The sequence below is a fragment of the Anomaloglossus baeobatrachus genome, chromosome 1 (genome assembly GCF_048569485.1).
Source record: "Anomaloglossus baeobatrachus isolate aAnoBae1 chromosome 1, aAnoBae1.hap1, whole genome shotgun sequence".
Lineage (NCBI taxonomy): Eukaryota > Metazoa > Chordata > Amphibia > Anura > Aromobatidae > Anomaloglossus > Anomaloglossus baeobatrachus.
In genome coordinates, this window is record NC_134353.1 from 328,123,222 (window position 1) to 328,139,899 (window position 16,678).

The following is a 16,678-nucleotide window of genomic DNA, read 5'->3' on the forward strand; positions in this document are numbered from 1 at the left end:
CCTCTTTTTTAGAGCAGAGAACTCATCAGAATGTTTACAATCTAAGGAACAACTCTGCAAGAGTAAACTACAGATGAACCATAGAGATGACGATTGCATTATTAATTTGACCCCTCGCTGCCTTACCCTCTTTGAGCGCCAAGTTCTATCTGGGGGCTTTCGTTCGTCCCCACGAACTCATTTGATGAGTTCGGGTGGATAAAAGATATTAACCTCTTTTCACGAAAACTTAAGTGGAGGCGTTTCTTTAAATGTCATGATAAACAGGAATGCCTGAGACTGGGGATATCTGAGGAGGATCTCCCGGACTTTAGGATTCTAAGTGACCTTTGGAGCGAGAGTCTTGCAGTCCCGGGACATGGTCCTTTCACAGACTTAAGACCTAAAAGTCAAAAGATGCCACCAAGTTCTGAGGTGAATAGTATTGATATATTCACTAAATTGGTGACGGACGAACTTAGCCTACTTAAGAAAAGAGGTTGGACCCCTAGGAGCAATCTGAGGGGTGAGGAGAGGGAGGCGTTGGAAACCCTAATGAAGGATGATGCAATCGTCATAAAGCCATCTGACAAGGGTGGAAACCTGGTGGTCATGACTCATAGCCAGTATAGAAGGATGTGCTGTGACATCTTGGATAATAAGGATACGTATGGAGTCATTAAAAGAGATCCAACTGCAGGGTTTAATCAGAAACTTCATTCATTACTTGAAGAAGCTCAGTCTCGTAGACTGATTTCAAAAAACGAAATGGACTTTATGTATTCTAAATTTCCGGTTTTGCCGGTTTTTTACTCCCTACCCAAGGTGCATAAGGGGGTTGACCCCTTACGTGGGCGCCCTATAGTGTCGGGGGTCGACTCCTTTACACAAAATAGCAGCATTTATGTTGATAGGGTTTTGAGAGGTTTTGTCACAGCGCTACCTTCATACTTGCGTGACACTTCGGATCTGCTTTTGAAATTGGAGGATGTAGCTATAGAGGATAACATCTCTTTTGCCTCAATTGATGTTGAGACCCTCTATAGCTGCATCCCGCATGATCTAGGTGTCACTGCGGTGGAGTACTTCCTCAGTACAAGGGGTACACAGTTCTCTGCACATAATCAGTTCATCATAGCCACCTTGGACTTTATCCTTAAACATAATGTGTTCAGATTCGATGGAATATTTTTCCACCAGCTCAGGGGTACAGCGATGGGGAGCCCATGTGCTCCCACTTACGCTAACCTTTACCTGGGCTGGTGGGAGGACACCATCGTGTTTGGAGAGGAAACGTCCTGGTGGAGCCCCCATATAACATTCTGGGGGCGCTTTATTGATGACGTGCTGGTACTGTGGTCGGGTGGAGAAGCACAGTTCAGGAGATTCGTGGAAGATCTAAACAAGAACAATTTGGGTTTGAGGTTCACATCAGATTTTCAAAAGGATAAGATTGACTTTTTGGACATATCAATCTTTAGGGATGCTGAGGGCAAGATCCAAACTAGGACTTTTCGCAAACCCACGTCAACCAATAGCTTTCTCCATTGGCAGAGTCATCATCCCCTGAGTCTTAGGAGAGGAATACCGAGAGGGCAATACCTTCGGATGAGAAGGAATTGTTCCTCCAATACCGATTTTTTCCATCAAGCGAACGATCTTAAGAGGAGGTTCCTTCACAGGGGTTACCCTGAACAGGTACTAAGTGCGGCATATAAAAACGCGGTTATGACACCGAGAAGTACCACCTTGCAGACAAAGACTAGGGATACCACACAAGTGACGAGAATTATCGGGGATTTTGATGATCGGTCGGAGGATGTTCGTAGGATTCTTGGAAAGTATTGGGATATCCTGAAGGCAGATCCGGTTCTTGCAGACTCTATACCCCCCTCCCCCTCTATCACATTCAGACGAGGTAGAACCATCAGAGACAGGTTGGTCCACAGCAATTATGGCTCCCCGTCTGGATCAACCTGGCTGGACACCAGAAAAGTGGGCACGTTTAGGTGTGGGAGATGCATTTTTTGTAGATTTGTCGAACGGGGGGATCGGTTCCTCAGTGAAGTAACAGGGCGAACATACTTCAATAGACAATTTGCCAACTGCACCACGGTGGGTGTGATCTACCGGTTTAGGTGTGATTGTGGGAAGGAATATGTAGGGAAAACGAAGCGCGAGTTTAAGAAACGGATAGGAGACCATATCGGAGATATAAGGAATGCCAGGGATACTCCAATATCAAGGCATGTTAGGATGGAGCATGGAGGTGGATTGGATGGCTTTACCTTTAATGCCATCGAGGTGGTCCCACCGCCGGATAGGGGCGGGAACTGGGACAGACTCATCCTGCAGAAGGAGGCCCGCTGGATTCACAGACTCTGCACTGTGAGTCCGTCTGGACTTAATGAACAGCTACATTTTGGATGTTTTATATAACACCTTTCGCTTTGCATGGCCATAAGTCCCATAATAATTTTTGGTAGTTTTCTCCTTGCTTCCATTGCCCGTAGATCTGCCCCATTCTGTCTAGCCCCCCCTTTTCCTGCTATGCCTATTATTCCGCAAAGGATTTGGCTTCTACTATTCACCTAATATTAGGTTTATAATTTTTGATATTTGTCTTTTTATCTTAGTCACCTTTAATGGGAAAGGGACTCTAATTTATACAAAAGGAAAAAAACTATTTTCCAATATTTCACCTTAATTCCTGTATCCCCTCTATAATGGTTGATCTGAGTTATTATCTTTATTATATACTGATCATGCTGCTGATATGGGGATTATGGACCTGCTTTCCATCTAGGGAGTCCAGTGAAGACTGTCCTTATCTATCGCACACTGAGGCTTAAGCTAAGTAGCTAATGATATGTATCTGAATAATTTGCTTTTTGCCCCTGATTCCAGCATTATATATGCAATTGAACACCCTTGTTGATTTTTTTGACCTGATGGGTGTGAGTCATTAGGTTCTAATTTACATTTATTGGGTCTGTATATGTTTTGGGGACAACTAGCTTTCAGTATGATATAGGACTACCAACATCTAATTGTCTATCGTGTTAACTTTGAACTGACTAGATTTTCTACCCCTGAAGAACCTCATATAGATGAGGGGAAACGCGTCGGGCGGTTTGTGTTATGAACCATTAGTGACCTATGAATGGTTTTTTCTGGGTCATTGTACCCTATCATTGTCTCTAATTTAATTATATTGGTGACGGTGTGTACATTTTTATGCATATTTGAGATATTATTGTTGGTTCAAATATTGGAAATCATTCCTCATAGTACTATCACCTCATCTGTTAGGGGCATCTAGGGCCCGGAGGGATAGTCTTCGTTGAGCGGGGGCGCCAACTGCGCAGGCCTTTAGGGCGCCGACCTCCGCGGCAAGGTAGGGGCAAGCTATAGGGTTTATTAAGGGCTAGGCCCCTCCCCTGTACTTTCTCCTGGTATTGATATATGTATTGTATTATATTTGATGTTGGGATTTTCCCTTTTTAAAATGTTAGTAAATAAAAATTGACAATTTTAGGAGTTTAATTATAATTTTCTCGCATATGAATCCTCCTGTAGTTCCTCCCCTTCCTGTTGTCCCACCCCCTGACTCCGAATAGTGTTTAGCGTGTGCTCCAGCATGTAAATGACTGGAATTGTCATGCTGATAATGGCATTGTCAGCGCTAAACATATTCGTCGCCATGTCGAAACTGTGCAGAAGGGTGCATAGGTCCTTGATCTGAGACCACTCCATCAGGGTGATCTGCCCCACCTCTGCATCTTGTTGGCCCAGGCTATACGTCATGACGTATTGCACCAGGGCTCGGCGGTGCTGCCACAGTCGCTGTAACATGTGGAGAGTCGAATTCCAGCGTGTCGGCACATCGCATTTCAGGCGATGAACCGGCAGGCCGAAAGACTTCTGGAGCGATGCAAGTCGTTCAGCTGCGGCGCTTGAACGGCAGAAGTGAGCAGTTTTCGTGCCCTGTGCAGAAGGCCATCTAGGCCGGGATAGTGTGTTAAAAATTGCTGGACAACAAGGTTCAACACGTGAGCCATACAAGGTACGTGTGTCACCTTGCCCAGGCGAAGGGCCGCACCCAGGTTTGCAGCATTGTCGCACACGGCCTTACCAGGCTGCAGGTTGAGTGGAGACAACCATTTATTAAACTCGGACCGCAGAGCTGACCACAACTCCTCAGCTGTGTGACTCTTATTCCCAAGACATGTCAAGCTAAAGACCGCCTGATGACGTTGCGCTCTGCTGCCAGCATAGTAATGAGGGGTGCGTGATTCCTTCTGTGCAGTGAGAACGCTGGTGGCCTGACCAGGCAGGCTTGGGGCGGAGGTGGAGGACCCAGACGAGGTGGAGGAGGCAGAAGCAGTGGCGGAACTTGGACAGACAGAGGATTGACACACAAGTCGTGGGGACGGCAAGACTTGTGCAGCAGACCCTTCACCATCTATCACCATAGGTACCCAGTGCCCAGTCAGCGACATGTAACGTCCCTGTCCATGCTTACTGGTCCAAGTATCGGTGGTGAAATATACCCGTTCACACACAGAGTTTCTCAAGGAAGCGGTGATGTTGTGTGCGACATGCTGGTGTAGCGCGGGCACACCTTTCTTAGAGAAGTAGTGGCGACTGGGCATCTGGTACTGGGGCACAGCGACAGACATAAGGTCTCTAAAATCCTGTGTGTCCACCAAGCGGAAAGGCAGCAATTCGGTAGCCAAGAGCTTACAGAGGAATAAAGTCAACCTCTTAGCTTTGTCATGTGTCGCAGGAAATGGCCTTTTATTTGTCCACATCTGAGGGACAAAGATCTTGCTGATGTGTGTAGACGGTGTTGAGTAGGGTGTCCCTGGAAAAATGCAGCTTTGTGAGGAAAGTGCAGTCGGAGACATGATGTTGCCTTCATCCAACGTTGGTGCTATCGATGTCTGAGAGAGCTGTACACATGCACTTGTTTCCCCTTCCAAACCAACTGACGACCTACCAAGTAAACTGCCTGTTGCGGTTACAGTGGTGGAAGTTGTGCATGGAAAACCAGGTGTGACAGCTGTCCCCACAGTCCTAGAAGATGAAAAGCGCGTGGATGCACTGGAAGGGGCAGGCCGTGGATTGTTCGCTCCGTTAGGCCGCATTGCAGCACGGTGAGCTTCCCACTGGGACCTATGATATTTATTCATGTGACGATTCATGGAAGAAGTTGTCAAACTGCTGAGGTTTTGACCTCTACTAACAGAATCATGACAAATTTTACACATCACATAATTTGGGCGATCTTTTTCTATGTCAAAAAAGGACCAGGCTAGGCAAGGCTTAGAGGGCATGCGACCTGCTTAGCCCCCCCGACTAGTGCTCAGAGGCAGAGTGGTGGCTGATGATGCAGTTGTAGACGTGCTACCAGTGCTCCGACTCTGTCCAGGAAGACGCAAGGTAACTTCGTCGTCAGTTGCATCCTCCTCCACCGCCTCTGTTGACCTCCTCGAGTGCCTGACTCTGGGTTGACAGTAGGTGGGATCTAGAACTTCCTCATCAATTGTTGTGTTTGCACTCCCCTCACCCTCAGACCGAGCCTCTTCTTGCCTTGACCGAATATTTTAGTTGTCATCCCAATCTGGTATCTGCGTCTCATCGTCATCAGTATGTTCCTCATTGTCTATAACCACAAGTGTTACAGTTTGTGACAAAGGGTCAACATTATGCTCAGAAACTTGGTCCTCACGGCCTGAATCAGAGTCACAAAGGTTCTGGGCATCACTGCAGACCATTTCCTGGTCTGTACTCACTGTAGCTTGGGAGCAGACCTCTGATTCCCAGGCTATAGTGTGACTGAACAGCTCTGCAGACTCAACCATCTCACTTCCACCATACTGTGCAGGGCTGATGGAGACTTCAGAGCTGGGAGAAAGCAAGTTTGATTGGGATGACAACTCAGTGGACTGGTGTTTTTTGGATGCGGTAGTTGAGGTGGCTGAGAGGGCACTTGTTGGACCACTTGAGATCCATTCAAGCATTTTCCTTTTTTGGCCATCATCTACCTTTGTTCCTGTTGTTCGTGTCCGTAAAAAAGGGAGCACATCGGATTGTCCACGGTAAGTAGTAGACATCTTACTTTTGCTGGTAGATGGTCTATCTTCAGCAGATGTTAATCTGCTAAGCTTTGCCACCTTCCCCATGGACAAACCCTTTTTTTCCTTTTCCAACACACCTCTTCCCCTTTCCACCAGCATCTGTCATTTTGCCACTCATGTTGATTGCGACAAGATTGTGCACTTAAATGTGGTAGTAAAAATTGAGAGGTGGTGTAGATTGCAGCGGTGGTCTAGCTTTATTAACAGCAGAATAATAAAGAATAATTATCCCTGACAATGCAACTACGGCCCTTAAACTGGCAGCATAAATTGCTAGTATAATGGCTTAGTAACAATGAGTTTGAGTGTGCAATGCAGGCAGACTTTCTGCAAATATCTTTGCACTAGTGGGACAATACAGGAGTCCAACAGCCACTTTTAGGATGCCACTAAGTTCACTCAGTGTTTGCTAGTATAATGGCTTAGTAACAATGAGTTGGAGTGTGCAATACAGGCAGACGTGCTGCAAATATCTTTGCACTAGTGGGACTATACAGAAGTCCAATAGCCACGTTTAGGATGCCACTAAGTTCACTCAGTGTTTGCTAGTATAATGGCTTAGTAACAATGAGTTGGAGTGTGCAATGCAGGCAGACATGCTGCAAATATCTTTGCACTAGTGGGACTATACAGAAGTCCAATAGCCACGTTTAGGATGCAACTAAGTTTACTGAGTGTTTGCTAGTATAATGGCTTAGTAACAATGAGTTGGAGTGTGCAATGCAGGCAGACGTGCTGCAAATATCTTTGCACTAGTGGGGCTATACAGAAGTCCAATAGCCACGTTTAGGATGCCACTAAGTTCACTCAGTGTTTGCTAGTATAATGGCTTAGTAACAATGAGTTGGAGTGTGCAATGCAGGCAGACGTGCTGCAAATATCTTTGCACTAGTGGGACTATACAGAAGTCCAATAGCCACGTTTAGGATGCCACTAAGTTCACTCAGTGTTTGCTAGTATAATGGCTTAGTAACAATGAGTTTGAGTGTGCAATGCAGGCAGACGTGCTGCAAATATCTTTGCGCTAGTGGGACAATACAGAAGTCCAACAGCCACTTTTAGGATGCCACTAAGTTCACTCAGTGTTTGCTAGTATAATGGCTTAGTAACAATGAGTTGGAGTGTGCAATGCAGGCAGACGTGCTGCAAATATCTTTGCACTAGTTGGACTATACAGAAGTCCAATAGCCACGTTTAGGATGCCACTAAGTTCACTCAGTGTTTGCTAGTATAATGGCTTAGTAACAATGAGTTGGAGTGTGCAATGCAGGCAGACATGCTGCAAATATCTTTGCACTAGTGGGACTATACAGAAGTCCAATAGCCACGTTTAGGATGCCACTAAGTTCACTCAGTGTTTGCTAGTATAATGGCTTAGTAACAATGAGTTTTAGTGTGCAATGCAGGCAGACGTGCTGCAAATATCTTTGAACTACTGGGGCAATACAGCAGTCCAACAGCCACTTTTAGGATGCCACTAAGTTCACTCAGTGTTTGCTAGTATAATGGCTTAGTAACAATGAGTTTTAGTGTGCAATGCAGGCAGACGTGCTGCAAATATCTTTGCACTAGTGGGACTATACAGAAGTCCAATAGCCACATTTAGGATGCCACTAAGTTCACTCAGTGTTTGCTAGTATAATGGCTTAGTAACAATGAGTTTTAGTGTGCAATGCAGGCAGAGGTGCTGCAAATATCTTTACACTACTGGGGCATTACAGCAGTCCAACAGCCACGTTTAGGATGCCACTAAGTTTCCTCAGTGTTTGCAAGTATAATGGCTTAGTAACAATGAGTTGGAGTGTGCAAAGGGCAGGAGGGTACAGTGGCAGGGTTGTGGGTCTCTGGGTAGAGGAAAGGAAGCCTGCCTTTCTATCCCTCCTAATGGGGAAATGCAGCGAGGAAATCCCTGACCTTAGCTACACAGACGCTGTCATCTTGTGTAGCTGTTAAACTCTGTTTTCACGGACCTGTCACCTATGGCTCTGACCCTGCCGGTATGAGCCCTTAAAAGGACTGATAGAAAGTGCTATCCCTAAGCTGTCCAGCGCTGTGTATTGAGCGTATACAGCAGTATCGGCGATAGGAGCTTCACCAGTGATGTCTGACACCAAGGACGCAGAAGGCAGATAATGGCGTGCTGGGGGAAAATGTCCGGTTTTATAATGCAGGGACATGTGACATGGACATCCTATCACACATGCCGTTGCTTCTCTGGCTAAAAGTACACTTAGCTGTGTGTGTGTCTGGGATTGGCTGACATGCTGGCCCACCCCACTACACGCGCGCGCTTAGGGAAGGAAGACAAGGGAAAAAAAAAAAATGGCGATCGCCATTATCCAAACAGCAGTGATCTGAATGCGCTGTTCCCGCACACTATACGCTGAAATTTCATAATAGTGTGAGTCACAGAGTGATTTACACTATTACAGCGGAAAGCCAGCTAGGAATTAGCTGTTTTTTTTGCTGCTAGAACCGTTCTCGAACGTATCTAGAACTATCGAGCTTTAGCAAAAAAGTTCGAGTTCTAGTTCGATCTAGAACAGCCCCCAAAATCACTCAAGCCGCGAACTGGAGAACCTCGAACCGCAAACCGCGCTCAACTCTACTAAGGAGCATTACTTCACGAGTTCAAGTCCCAGCCACCCCGGTAAAGAATTTAATTTATTTTTAATTTTAAATTATTATTATTATTTATTTATAATTATAATTGAATTTAATTTAATTATGCACTGAGGGGAGGAGCCGGACATGAGCTGTGAGCCACGGGCCACACCGCTAAAATCGGAGCAGTTCACGGAATGAGGCTGCATTGCTCTTTCCTCTCTGTCTTCTCTCTCTCTTCTCTCTCTCCTCTCTCTCTTCTCTCTCTCTGTCTCTCTTTTTCTCTCACTCTTTTTCTCTCTTTTTCTCTTTCTCCCTCTCTCTTTTTCTCTCTTTCTCCCTCTCTCTCCTCCCTTTTCTCTTTATTCTCCCTCTCTTCTCTTTTGTCTCTCTCTCTCCTCTCTCTTCTCTCTCTCTCTTCTCTCCTCTTCTCTCCTCCTCTCTCTCGCTCTCTTCTCTCTATCTCTTCTCTCTCCTCTCTCTTCTCTCTCTCTTCTCTCCTCTTCTCTCTCTCTTCTCTCTCCTCTCTCTCTCTCTTCTCTCTCTCTCTCTGTTTCTTATCTCTCCTCTCTCTTCCCTCCTCTTCTCTCCTCTTCTCTCGCTCTTCTCTCTCTTCTCTCTCTCTCTTCTCTCTCTCTCCTCTCTCTTCTCTCTCATCTCTCTCCTCTCTCTCTTCTCTCCTCTTCTCTCCTCTTATCTCTCTTCTCTCTCCTCTCTCTTCTCTCTCTCTTCTCTCCTCTTCTCTCTCTTCTTTCCTCTTCTCTCCTCTTCTCTCACTTTTCTCTCTCTCTCCTCTCTCTCTCTCTTCCCTCTCTCTCTCTCCCTGTCTCTTCTCTCTCTTCTCTCCTCTTCTCTCTCTCTTCCGTCCTCTTCTCTCCTCTTCTCTCGCTCTTCTCTCTTCTCTCTCTCTTCTCTCTCCTCTCTCTTCTCTCTCCTCTCTCTCTTCTCTCCTCTTCTCTCCTCTTCTCTCTCTTCTCTCCTCTTCTCTCCCTCTTCTCTCTCCTCTCTCTATTCTCTCTCCTCTCTCTCTTCTCTCTCTCTTCTCTCTCCTCTCTCTCTTCTCTCTCTCCCTCTCTCTTCTCTCTCCTCTTTCTCTCCTCTCCTCTTCTCTCTCTCTTTCCTCCTCTTCTCTCCTCTTCTCTCTCTCTTCTCTTTCCCCTCTCTCTTCTCTCCTCTTCTCTCCTCTCTCTCTCTTCTCTCTCTCTTCTCTCTCCCCTCTCTCTCTTCTCTCCTCTTTTCTCCCCTTCTCTCTCTCAATTCTCTCTCTCTCTTCTCTCTCTTCTCTTCAGCCCATAGCTGCCTGCTGTAACTGGCTAGCATACAAAAACATGGCGAAGCCCACGTAATTTTTGGGGGGGGCAAAAAACTTCTGCATACAGTTCTGGATGGAGTATGCTGAGCCTTGTAGTTCTGCATCTGCTGTCTGCTGTCTGCGTCTGTGCATGCAGGAGAGCAGACAGCAGCTGCAGAACTATAAGGCTCAGCATGCTGCATCCAGGACTGTATGTTGGAGGGAGAGACATGGGGAGCAGAACTACAAGGCTCAGCATGCTCCATTCACTGGTGTATGCAGGAGAACAAACAGCAGCTGCAGAACTACTAGGCTCAGCATCCTCCATCCAGGACTATATGCAGGAGTTTTTGCCCCCCCCAAAAAATGACGTGGACTTCGCCATATTTTTGTATGCTAGCCAGGTACAGCAGGCAGGTACAGCTGCCCCCAACCCCCATTTGCCTATTTGTACCCGGCTGGGAACCAAAAATATAGGGAAGCCCTTTTTTTTAATTATTTCACAAATTTGATGAAACAATTAAAAAAGAAAAAGGATGTGGGCTTCGCCCAATTTTTGCGTCCAGCCAGGTACAACTAGGCAGCTGGCAATTGGAATCCGCAGCACAGGTTGGCCTGAGCTATCTGGGCCCCTCTACTGCGAATTGCAACCCACAGCTGCCCCAGAAAATAGCACTTTCATAGTAGCGCCATCATCTGGCGCTGTATCCAACTCTTCCAGCAGCCCTGAAGGTGGGTGGCTTGCTAGGTAATAATGGGTTAATACTAGCTTTGTTTTACTAGCTAGTATTAAGCCAGAGATTCTTAATGTCAGGCAAGTTTGACCCAGCCATTAAGAATCTCCAATAAAGGGTTAAAAAAAGACACCAAACAAAGAAAAAATACTTAATAGAAATAAATACACAGACACATTTGAGACTCCATGTTTATTACTCCCTCTCACCCCTCCACGATCCTGGTCTTCTGTTTTCTTTCTCCTTCAACCCATGCAGCTCTGCTACATCAGACAGCACTGCATGGGAGGAAGACGCTGCTGCTCCCAAGCAGTCTAATCACTCAGTGAGAGTGAGCAGAGGCTGCGGGCTGTAAGTGGTGATGTCACCGCTGCCACTATTACTATAGCAACGGCAATCTCCAATCACGTAATTCCCAGTACCGCTATTTACCGGCTGTGGCAGCCAGTCCCTGCATGTGGGCTGACTCTGTAAAGAGCGCCCACATGCAGGAACAGGGAAGCCGACCATTTGCCAGAGCATCTCGCTGGTACACGGAGATGCTGGAACGAGCACCGCGTACTGGAGAGATGCACTGACAGGACCTATGATGACGTCTAGCCATGTGACCAGTTTGTAGCCAATGAGATAATAGACACATGCTATTTTGATGTCACGGAAGGTCCTATCATCAGTGCTGGTTACCGGGAGGATGCAGCGATTATCGGAAGGAAAAGCGTCAGGAGACAGAGTGCAGGACGCGTCGCGGGGACCTGTAAGTGTAATGGCAATGTTTATTAACTGTATGTATACATGTATAATGTGTTTTCATGTGTTTGTGTTTGCCTGCCATTGTTTTCAATGGGGTTCGAATTGGTTCGTCGAACATTCGTCGAACGTTCGACGAACTTGTCCTCCGTTCGATGAACCGAACTCGAACTCTAGGTGGTGGCTCATCTCTAGTCCTGAGGTGTCAGAGGAGGGAACACAACAAAAAGAGTTGAGTCGAGGAGTAGAGTGGAGGAGTGAGAGCTGAGACACAGAAAGAGTCTGGACAGAGGAAGTGAGAGGAGTGAAGTGGTAGGGGTTGTAGCTCCCAGACTTCCGGACTAGCTGAGCTGACTAGGTGGCAGACGGCAGAGCAGGGCCACAGGCGACAAAGATTCGGTCACGGGAGACTTTAAGTGGACCGGGGCAGGGTTGTAGCCCGCCGGTGCCGACAGTGGCAATCTGGTCCGGAGGCCGTGCACAGTCAGGGTGCCTGACCCTAGGGCGAGGACAGCTTCAAGCCCCTTGTCAATTAGCCAGCAGGGGACAAGATTCCCCATCTTGTCCCACCAGTGAGCCCAGATAGAGCGAGACGGAAGCTCAACGCGGGGGGATAGGGCGTCTGCAAGTGCCTACAAAAAGGGTCAGATCTCGCGGGCAACAGTTCCCACAGCAAAGACACCGGGAGCTGACTTTTCCCATTTCATGCGGACTAGTCAACACACAAGACAAAAAACACAGAAGTGCAGGAGGAAGGGCCCCTGTCCTGTCAACCGGTGTGTGGGACCCGAGCACACCTCTCCAGAGGCTACCGGTATCCGGCACTTGGTTTACTACTTGGACTTTGTGTGGTTTATTCAACAACAGTGAGTAACCGGTGTCACCCAGTCCAGCCCGCAGACGGCGCCCCAGCACTGCACTCCACCTACACTTGGGCCCCGGGACAACACCTCCCCTATCCGTGGAGGGGATACCATCTTGCTGCTCCGCTCCATCAGCCCCGGGCATCCCATACAAAGGCAGCGGCGGTGTCACCAACAAATCACCGCAATCCACGGGTGGCATCACTGGCAAACTCTTCCTCTGTAAATACCCCCCTTTATTAAATTGTGGGCTGCACGAGCCCCGGATCCGGCTGCCACTCGAGCCACAGCCACGATCCCGAATCCGAGCGTCTCGAGTAGCTCCCCACTGGCTGTGGCCTGCGCCCCCGCCCGTGACACTTACCGTCTGTAAAAGTTGGGAGGTACGGTTGTAGGTAAAGATCATTAGACATGAACATGCATGGTCAACTTTTGATATTGTTCTTCTTCTATGATATCAGTAAATCTTAAGAACAGGAATTATACTTCATACCGGCCATATATCTGTAAGCTGTGCTGCTCATATAATTTATAAGTGTAGATATCAACAACCACTCTGGATCTCAGAACAGTAAATTGTGTGATTGCAGGAGTGCTACTCTGTTTCTAGACTGCAATACATCATATCTGTAATAAACTATAATTATTTCATATAGTTTACGAAGATCGAGGGGGTTAGCGCAAAAGTCCATATTTTTGCTTCCATAACAACAAGTTGTTTCCATAGAAATAATGTAATATTTTATTCAATATACTGTGGAAAACAAGTTACATTACAGTAGCTAGTAAAGTATCTAAGATTATTAGCAGGGATAATTAGCTCATAGGGTACTAGGAAAAACTAATTCCGTACTGGGCCCTAAATGTTGAAACCCTTATTAATATTTACTGCAATGTGACATCAGAAAATGGTTTACTGTTTAAATCAGATTTTAATGCTAAATGTATTTTTAAAAATGTTTGTCAATGTCTTTTTATATCACAATATGTATGTAAAAAATTGAACTACTTCTTGTTCTTTGTACTTGTGGATTTACTGGCTCATTTCAAAATATATAGGGGTCTGTCTTGCTTGGATCCTGTGAATAGTGGGAATATTGAGGTGGCAATGCAAGCTAGAATCAGTCACCAGTGGTGGAAATACATGGAGTTATACAGTAAGCACTAAACTCAGATCATGTTTTGTAAATCTGTAAGAGTGTAAGAAGGTGGACAAGGACAGTAGGACTCTCCCCTGAAGATATCGACCACATTGTTTGAATTATGTAATTTAAGTGGTAGAAGATTTTATATTGTGTTATTTATATGAGAATGCCAAGGCCAACTAGTGGCCAGAGTAGAATATGATAATGTTTATTAATGTAATGTGAATTTCCATATTTTAAGTGTAATGTGATATGCAGGGTTAGTTTGGTAGGTTGTAGGTGCGGCAGGCACTATAGGGGTTAATTGCAGTTTTGGTTCTAGGAGGAGTTTGGGCACTAGATCCCTGGTAGACAGGAAGTGTTCAGGGAGTTGGAGTGTAGCCGCCCTAAGGGAAGGGTGCATGCTGCTGCCAGTGGCCTGGGTCCCCTATGAGTAGGTTCGTTAGGCCGTGGCCACATGGGAGACTACTGCGATCCTCGCATGACACTCGGTTCACGCTGGCAGCACAGCGGAAGCCAAGTGTCATGCGAGTGTCACTGCGACTGAGGTCCGATCGTACACATATATATAAAAATTAAGCAAATTAAAAAAAACTATTATTTTCTTTAGAGTGCAGGTAGGTTACGGCCAAAAGCAAAAGTTCAATTCACTCCTCCGGGTACCGGACGAGGGTGCAATAGTAAGACCAGCCGTCAATCACAGGCAATAGTCCCTCTCTGCCATCGGCAGCATTGTCCATGTGCCCACCCGCTCTTGGCAGGGCGCATGACGTTCCCGGACCCACTGTCCAGGGTCCATCGTTTTCTTCCTACTCCACTGTTGTACAACTTAGCCCAAGAGCTCTGGGTAGAAGTGAGGTCCATGGGGTATGGGCAAAGATCAAGAGGCATGGGCAAGGTCCATGGAGAAAGGGCATAGTGGGGGCAAGCAGTTCTCTCATTGCTCAGAATTTTGCTTTCCAGCAGACGGGGGTGCAACATGGGCAACAAAACTGGTGGATGTGAAACAAACATAAATTTTAGCTGCTCCAAGCCAACTTCAGTGGCCTGATCTCTTGACCCATCACCCCCCCAGAACATTAAACTGTCTCGTATATCTTGGTGCAACAAACACAACTGGGTGGTGGTTTACAAATATATCCACTAGATCCACATCCACGTAGGCTGTGGCCAGACTCACACCCAGGTGGCATGGGACTCAGTCATCTTAACATAGTTTGGTGGTCATAGTTATGAGTTTTCATACATGTGACAGAAACAAAGGGGTTGTCCGACAGTCATAGTTTGTTTGAGTCTCCCAGCGTACTCTGGGGATTCTCACAAGTATTGTCATCAGGGGGCAGAGGCTCCTGTCAGGACATCATGAGGGGCAATCTTTCAAACAGGATGTCATCAAACACATCCATTTCAGAGGCTGGGCTGTCTTTTCACTGAACATGCACTGTATGATCAGTTTGGTCCTTCCGTTCACTGCGTTCCTATGTCGGTTCGCCAGTTACCTATACTGAGCATGAGTCAGAACTGACAACCAGGACAGCAATACTTGCCCACCCCCAGCTGCCCCCCCCTCCCGCCATGACGAACTGTGCATGCTGGGAGGCTCAAACAAATCATAAAAAAAGAACACACACACTGGAATTTAGCGTAAAGAAGGAAAGGTAGGGAATATGTAAGTGAAGTACATTAGAAAAGTGGTTAGATTAGTAATTCAAATAGGTAGCCATAGAGTAGGAAATTCAATATTAGTGTATGACAACCAAGCTTTTTACAACACTCTTGGTTAGCACTGCGGTAGCTTTTTCCTGTCCATTCTTCTAGTCCTAGAACATTGCTAAAGGTTTTAGAACCCTTTTAAACCAACATATTTCAACTTTTTTTTAATCAATTTTGAATCTGATCAGCTCAGTATATACATGACTGTGAAAAATAATCCAAAAAGTTAAAAAGGGCACTTAAACAAAACACTTGAACTATCCATTGGTAATTTGCACAAATACGAGTGACATGCATTATAAGGATTGATGATAAAATCAGCCGTTTTATACACAGGAAGGCTACCCATTATGGGGTTATATTTGAAGAATCGTGTAGTACCGTATGTTGGGATTTTAATTGTGAACATAATAAAACATTGCTTAACCGTAGCCTAAGATTTTGAAGCAATCATGTGTGAAATTGACTTTATAACATACTGGAACCAGTGGTCCTAGGACCATGTGAAACGTATTAACATTTTTTTAAAAGCTTAGATTACTTGTTATTAAAGTATTTTGGCTTGTTTCATTATAATGCCATTATAGATGTGAAAAGCTGTGGTGTTTGAAATACAAATTCCCCAAGATAGCTTATTGGATTTAACATTTTTCATCCTATGAATGAGAGAGCTGAATTTTTCATGAAGACATGATCCATAAAATTTGTTAAAGACCCCTTACTTGGATATACAGTCCCTTGAAAAGTATTCAAACCATGTGAAGTTTTCCACATTTTTTCACGCTACACCTACAATCTTAAATATATTTTATTGGGATTTTATGTGGTATACCAATAGTAAGTATCAAGTATTTGTAAAGTGTAAAGGAAATGATATGTGGTTTTCTAAAAATATTAAAATATAAATCTGAAAATTGTGGTATTCATTTATATTCAGCCCTCCTGTAGTCTAATACCTCCAAATAAAATCCATAGTGACCAACTGCCTGCTGAAGTTACATATTAGTAAACTGAATCAACCTGCATGTAATTTATTTTTAGTAAACAGTGACTACAGCTGTTCTGTGAAGGCCTCAGAGGTTTTTTTGAGAACATTAAGAATCAAATAACATAAAGAATACCAAGGAACACAACAAATATGTCAGGGATAAAGTTGTGGAGAAGAATAAAGCATGGCTAGTTTATAGAAAGAGTAACCCATGGAGCACTGTTCAATCCATCATCCAAAACTTGATGGAGTATGGTACAATTGCAAACCTACCAAGATATGGCCCTCCACCTAAACTGACATCTCAAGCAAGGAGAGTGCTAATTAGAGAAGCAGCTAAGAGACCCATTGTCACTCTGCAGAGATTCACAGCTCAGGTGGGAGAATCTGTCCAACTGGGATAATAATTTGGCCTTATTTACACGTTTAGCACTTGGTCAGTACTTTACATTAGTATTTGTAAGCCAAAGC